Source organism: Rhinopithecus roxellana, chromosome 16 (assembly GCF_007565055.1).
Source record: "Rhinopithecus roxellana isolate Shanxi Qingling chromosome 16, ASM756505v1, whole genome shotgun sequence".
In the NCBI taxonomy this organism is placed as follows: Eukaryota; Metazoa; Chordata; class Mammalia; order Primates; family Cercopithecidae; genus Rhinopithecus; species Rhinopithecus roxellana.
In genome coordinates, this window is record NC_044564.1 from 91,489,635 (window position 1) to 91,496,746 (window position 7,112).

Consider the following 7,112-nt stretch of genomic DNA (forward strand, 5'->3'; position numbering starts at 1 on the left):
GCATGAAAGGAAAAGCCACAGATGGGAAAAAATTTTCAATATCGTATCTGACAAAGGACTTACATCATCCAGAATACATAGAGAACTCTCTAAACTCCACACTAAGAAAATTAAAAATTCAATTTAAAAATGGTCAAAAAACTCAAACAGATATTCATCAAAGAATATACATGGGTGGCAAAAAAGAATGCTCATGAAAAGATAGTCATTATCATCTATTCATAACCAATAAAAGTAACTCTGCACTAAGTCAGAAAAGACAACACTGCAGTTTCTACAAATTTACTGGGACATTCACTGTTGAAGCCCTGAGTTGTCATGTAAGAAGATATCTATGCTGCAAGGAAGCCCAAGCCACATGGAGAGGCTTCAGTTGGGAGCCCCAGCTGAGGCCCCAGCCAATAGTTCACATCAATTGCCAGATGTGTGAATAAAGAGACATCCAGATGATTCTAGTCCCCAACCACTGTCACTCCCATTCACCTAGCCTTCCCAATTGAGGTTCCACATCTTGAAGCAGATACAAGTCTTTTCCACCATTCTCTATCCATATTAATAACCTGCCAAATTCATTAGCCTAATAAAATGATTGCTTTAAGCTGCAAAATTTGGGAACAATTTATTTATTTATTTATTTTTTTTTTTTTTTTTTTTTTTGAGGTGGAGTCTCGCTCTGTCGCCCGGACTGGAGTGCAGTGGCCAGGATCTCAGCTCACTGCAAACTCCGCCTCCCGGGTTTACGCCATTCTCCTGCCTCAGCCTCCCGAGTAGCTGGGACTACAGGCGCCCGCCACCTCGCCCGGCTAGTTTTTGTATTTTTAGTAGAGACGGGGTTTCACCGTGTTAGCCAGGATGGTCTCGATCTCCTGACCTCGTGATCCGCCCGTCTCGGCCTCCCAAAGTGCTGGGATTACAGGCTTGAGCCACCGCGCCCGGCCGGGAACAATTTATTATCCAGCAATAGTAACAAGAACAAACTGGTACTCTTTGTTCCTATTGTAAAACATATTGACTGCAAATCAGTGAACATGCTTACTAACATCTACTAACAAGAATGAAGCCACTCTCTGTCATGTTCGCTTTCCTTTCTTCCTTCCAGTTCAGTTGTATGCTTATGAAGAGACATGTGTTGTTTCCAAATCTGTTAATGTGAGCTGTATTTATTATGAAAATTACACAATTGAATTAAAAATACATAAGCTAATAAAGCCTTGGCATGAAAAGAGAGTTACTGGCCGGACGCGGTGGCACATCCCTGTAATCCCAGCACTTTGGGAGGCCGAGGAGGGCAGATCACGAGGTCAAGAGTTCAAGACCAGCCTGGCCAATATGGTGAAACTCCGTCTCTACTAAAAATATGAAAATCAGCCAGGCGTGGTGGCGCATGCCTGTAGTCCCAGCTACTCAGGAGGCTGAGGCGGGAGAATGGCGTGAACCCAGGAGGCAGAGCTTGTAGTGAACTGAGATCGTGCCACTGCTCTACAGCCTGGGCAACAGAGTGAGACTCCGTCTCAAAAAAAAAAAGAAAGATAAAAGAAAAGAGAGTTAGCCATTATTATGAAAACTCAATGAAAATAAGTTATTATTGTAGAGGTAGGTATCAACATAATATCTATAAAATATTGTTGGGGTGATTTTGAAAATCCAAAACAATTCTGCATTCAGATCTCTTTCAAATGTCATTAAGTTCTCATTCCACTTTAAGGAAACCAAAACTACATATTATAGGTGACACATTAGATGAGTGTGATTTATGTAAGAAAGACAAGCTGCAATTCCAATCAGTGACCCCACATTTAAAGGAAAGGACTTGGCCCTACATCTAAAGATTGGCAAAGGAATATACTTTTATATGTTTTAAGTTACAATAAAATGTTTAATGTACCAACCCTTTGACCCAGCAAATCCACTGGTGGGTATAAACCTAAGAGAAATGAAAACATATGTCCACAAAAATACTTAAGCAAAAATGTTCATAGCAGCATTATTCATAAAAACCCAAGCTGTAAAACCAAATGTCCTTCAAGAGGAGAATAGATCAACAAAATTGTGATATATTCCTACTGAAAGAATACTCAACAATAAAAAGGAGTAAATGCAACAACAACATGGGTACATTTCATGGACATGACACCGAGTAAAAGAAGCCAGACCCAAAAGAACCCATCCTGTATGAATTCATTTATATAAAAGTCCATAACAGGCAAAACTAATCTATCGTGGGAGAACTCTAGAAATTTCCAAGGTAACCAAATCACACTTCTGTGCCTATTTGCCAAAATTGTACAGCTAAGATTTGCATATTTGAATGTACATACACTTTACCTAAAAAATAGAATTTAAAAGCTCCAGTGGGAAATGGAGAGAAGGTGGAGTTAGAAACGAAACAAGAATGGCAAAACGATGATAATTTCTGATGCTGGGTGATGAGTACATGGGACACATTATACTACACTGATTATTTTGTGTATGTTTGGAATTTTCCACAGTAATTTTTTAAGGTAAAATGTTTAAGGAATGTGTTATTGCCTATGATTCTCAGTTGTAACCAACTTTTTTTATGAACTGATAAACTCCCTGCTCCAGTGAGGGCCTCTGCTGCACAGATTCCTGGGACTGTGCTCTCTCCCGAGCTTTGGCAAAGGGTTGGCACCAGTGAGCTTTTCAAACCACAGTCAGGACTCTATGCCACGTACTCTAACACTTAAATAATATCTACCATGTTGTGCAACTGATGTATTGGTAGTTCATTAAAATATTAAGCGAAAGGTGAGGTGACAGAGCAGAACAAACAAATATGAACTTTGTTTTCAGACAGAGCTGGGGTCAAGTCTCAGGTCTAGCATTTTTAATCTATGTAACTGAAGGCAATTTAATGTCCCTGAGCTTCCATGTCCTTACCTCTGAGGGCCAGGAAAAAGTTGTGCAGAGGCTGCTGTTGCTTCCCCCTTTATCTGTTACCCCTTTTTCCCAGTAATCGAAGTATTGAGATGTGTGTACAGTCTTACAGAATGTCAGCCTCCCTTGCAGCTAGGTGTGGGTGTATGACTGAACTCTCCCTGTGAGAAATAAGAGTACATCATGTGACAGCTTCTAGGAATCTTCTTTAAAATAAAACAGGCATACACTCTTTGCTTCTCTTTCATCATCCTTTTTTTCGTCCTTCTTGTTGTCTTGAATGTGGCTGTGCTGACTGGAGATGCAGCCACCACTATCTTGGACACCATAGGAACAGAGTGGTGGTAAGTAGGCAGGGGCCCTAAAACCTTCCTGGAGCAGAGCTGCCATTCCTGCCTTGGACTCCCTACCTATGGATTTTTATGCAAAAAGAAATAAACATTCTCATTTTATAAGCCACTGTTGAAGTTTCTACTATACAACTGTAAGTCCACAACTGAACTCAGATCTAACGAAAACAATACTTACTTCATGGTGTGCAGTGATGAGTGGACGTGCACATGTGTATAACATATATTAGCTATTGAAGATAGTAATAACTCATCACTATCATTACAGCCCTCGAGTTACTGTCTTGTTGATTTTCTCCACCCTGCTCTGTTTCTAGCAATAAATAACTCACAGTGGGCTTCAACAAATACTTGTGGGAGTGAGTTGAATATCTCACACTCCAGCTTTTAGTGAGAGAAGACATGCTGGTCCAAAGGAGAATAATTCAACAGTATAATGATAATCATTGGCCAGGTAGGATTTAACATAATTCTAAAAGAAAGATTGGATGAAAACAACGGAATATTGAGGTGGGCACCTCCATTAACTACAGGTCAAGTTTCTCCACATTGGCAATACTGACATCTGGATCCAGATAATTCTGTGTCGGTTGGGGGTAGGGGCAGTGCTGTGCCCTGTCGAATGTTCAGAAGCATCGCTGGCCTCTATCAGTGAGAGATGCCAGGAGATTCTCCTTCCCTGAGTTGTGACAACCAAAAATGTTGCCAGACATTTTTGCAAAAAATGCAAAATGTCTTCTGGGGGACAAAATTGTTCCCAGTTGAGAACCACCACTAAGATGGAGGTGTATATTCATACAACTTTTCTAGAAATCACTTGGTAATAAACATAAGGAGACTTAAAAATATTTAGACTTTTTGGCCGGGTGCGGTGGCTGATGCCTGTAATCCCAGCACTTTGGGAGGCCGCGGCAGGTGGATCACCTGCAGTCAGGAGTTTGAGACCATCCTGGCCAACATGGTGAAACCCCATCTCTACTAAAAACATAAAAATTAGCCGGGCGTGGTGGCGGGCGCCTGTAATCCCAGCTACTCAGGAGGCTGAGGCAGAAAAATTGCTGGAACCCAGGAGGCGGAGGTTGCAGTGAGCCGAAATTGTGCCATTGCACTCCACCTCAGGCAACAACGGTGAGATTCCGTCTCAAAAAAAAAAACAAATTAAACTCTTCATCCAGGAATCCTACTCTGAGGAAATAATTGGTAATGCACACACAGCAATAATTAAAAGACAAACAACCTCATTTTAAAAATGAATGAAGCAGACTGGCACGGTGTCTCACGCCTGTGATCCCAGCACTTTGGGAGGCTGAGGTGGGCGGATCACAAGGTCAGGAGATTGAGACCATGGTGAAACCTCGTCTCTATTAAAAATACAAAAAATTAGCCAGGCGTGGTGGCGGGTGCCTGTAGTCCCAGCTACTCAGGAGGCTGAGGCAGGAGAATGGCGGGAACCCGGGAGGTGGAGCTTGCAGTGAGCCGAGATCACGCCACTGCACTCCAGCCTGGGGGACAGAGCGAGACTCCGTCTCAAAAAAAAAAAAAAAAAAAAAAAAAAAAAAATGAACGAAGCATCTCAGTATACATTTCTCCAAAGAATATATACAAATGGCCAATAAGCCCATGAAAGATGCTCAGCTCAAATTGTTAGCTGTCAGGGAAATGAAAATGAAAACCATAACGAGACACCACTTCATATACCCACTAGTATAGTTATCACCAAAAAGACAGAAAAAAAACAAGTACTGGTGAGGAGACAGAGAAATTGGAACCCTCACCCTCTGCTGGTGGTAATGTAAAATGGTTCAGCCACTTTGGAACAGTGAGGCATTTCCTCAAAAGGTTAAACACAGAGTCACCACATGACCCAGCGATTCTACTCCCAGGTAAATAAGCAAGAGAAATGAAAACATATATCTGCACAAAAACTTGTACACAAATGTTCATAGCAACATTCTTTACAATAACCAAAAAGTGGAAACCATCTAAATGTCCATCAACTGATGAACTAAGAAATAAAATGTGGTCTCTTCATACAATAGAATATTATTCAGCAATAAAAAAGGACTGAAGTACTAATACATGCTATGACATAGATGAACCTTGAAAACATGGTATTAAGTGGAAAAACCCAAAAACAGAAATCTACATGTTATATTCGTTGCATTAAAAGTCCAGAATACAGCCAGGCCTGGTGGCTCATGCCTGTAATCCTAGCACTTGGGGAGGCTGAGCCAGGCAGATCACCTGAGGTCAGGGGCTCAAGAACAGCCTGGCCAACATGGTGAAACCCTGTCCCTGCTAAAAATACAAAAAAATTGGCCAGGTGTGGTGACGCACTCCTGTAATCGCAGCTACTTGGGAGGCTGAGGCAGGAGAATTGCTCGAACCCAGGAGGTGGAGGTTGCAGTGAGCTGAGATTGCACCATTGCACTCCAGCCTGGGTGAGAGAGTGAGACTCCATCCCAATCAATCAATCAATCAATCAATTAAAAAGTCTAGAATAAGCAAGTCAACGGAGAGAGAAAATACATCAATGGTTACCTAAGGCTCGGGGGTTCGGGTATGGAATGGGGAGTGACCGCTAATGGGTATTAGGTTTCCACGTGGGTGATGAAAATATTCTAAAATTCTTCTAACGTTGATGATGATTATGGTTATACAACTCCGTGACTATACTAAAAACAACTGAATTGTATACTTTAAATGGGTAACTCATATAGTATGTGAATTAAAGTATAAAAAGAAGTTGAAACATCACAACAGGAAAATGCACATACAAGGACAGATGCTGTTATAAGGTTTTGTGGGGGTGTTTGTTTGTTTGCTTTTTGAGACAGGGTCTCACTCTGTTGCCCAGACTGCAGTGACATGATCTTAGCTCATGCAGCCTCCATCTCCTGGGCTCAAGAGATCCTCTCACCTGAGCCTCCCAGATGGCTGGGACCACAGGTGTGCACCACCACACCTAGCTAATTTTTTTTATTTTTTGTAGAGAAGGGGTCTCACTATGTCTCAGGCTGGTCTCAAATTCTTGGGCTCAAGCAATTATCCTGCCTTGGCCTCCTAAAGTGATGGGATTACAGGTGTGAGCCACTGTGCCCAGCCTATAAGATTTTTAAAATCAGAAAACACCTAAATGTACATAAAAAAGGGATGTTAAAATAAACTATGTTCAGTACTATGAACAAATATTAAGCAAACATTATAAACCATCTTTGGAGTAGCTGCTATCACAAGGAAATAGGCTTTAATCTCAAGAGGAAAGGCAGAACATAAAATCTACTTTTAGACTCACAAGCACACACACAAAACACACACATGAAAATTGTAAAAAGAGATTCACAATCAGTGAAGACTGGTTCATTCTGCATGGTGAGATAACGCTGGGATTTTTATTTTCTGATCTTTTCTCTGTAGTTTTTATATTTTCTACACTGTGTATCTAATTAGGAAAATTGTTTTTCTAAAGATTTTTAAAAGATAGTTTATTTCCACAACTTACTGGAGATTTGTAGACTATAAGAGCTGAATAAAAAAGGATAAATCATGTATAAAACCTTCTAATTTTACTGATGAGGGAACCAGAGCCCAAAGAGGCTAAGGGGCTTGGCACTCTCTCAGTCACCTTGCCAGAGCCCGTGAAACTGAAACAGGTCCTTTCCTCCTCTCGCCTCCCTTTCCTTCTTTCTTAACGACCCTGTCCCTGACACACACACATGTGCCCGCGCACACACACAAAGCAGCTCAAACAATTGAGAGATTTCTTTGCCCGGATTAGCCTCTGTTCTAACATTTCTACCAGATGAGGTAGGAGGGACCCAACAGCTTCTCTCCCAGAACATCAGAGGCCGGTAGCGAGTCAGG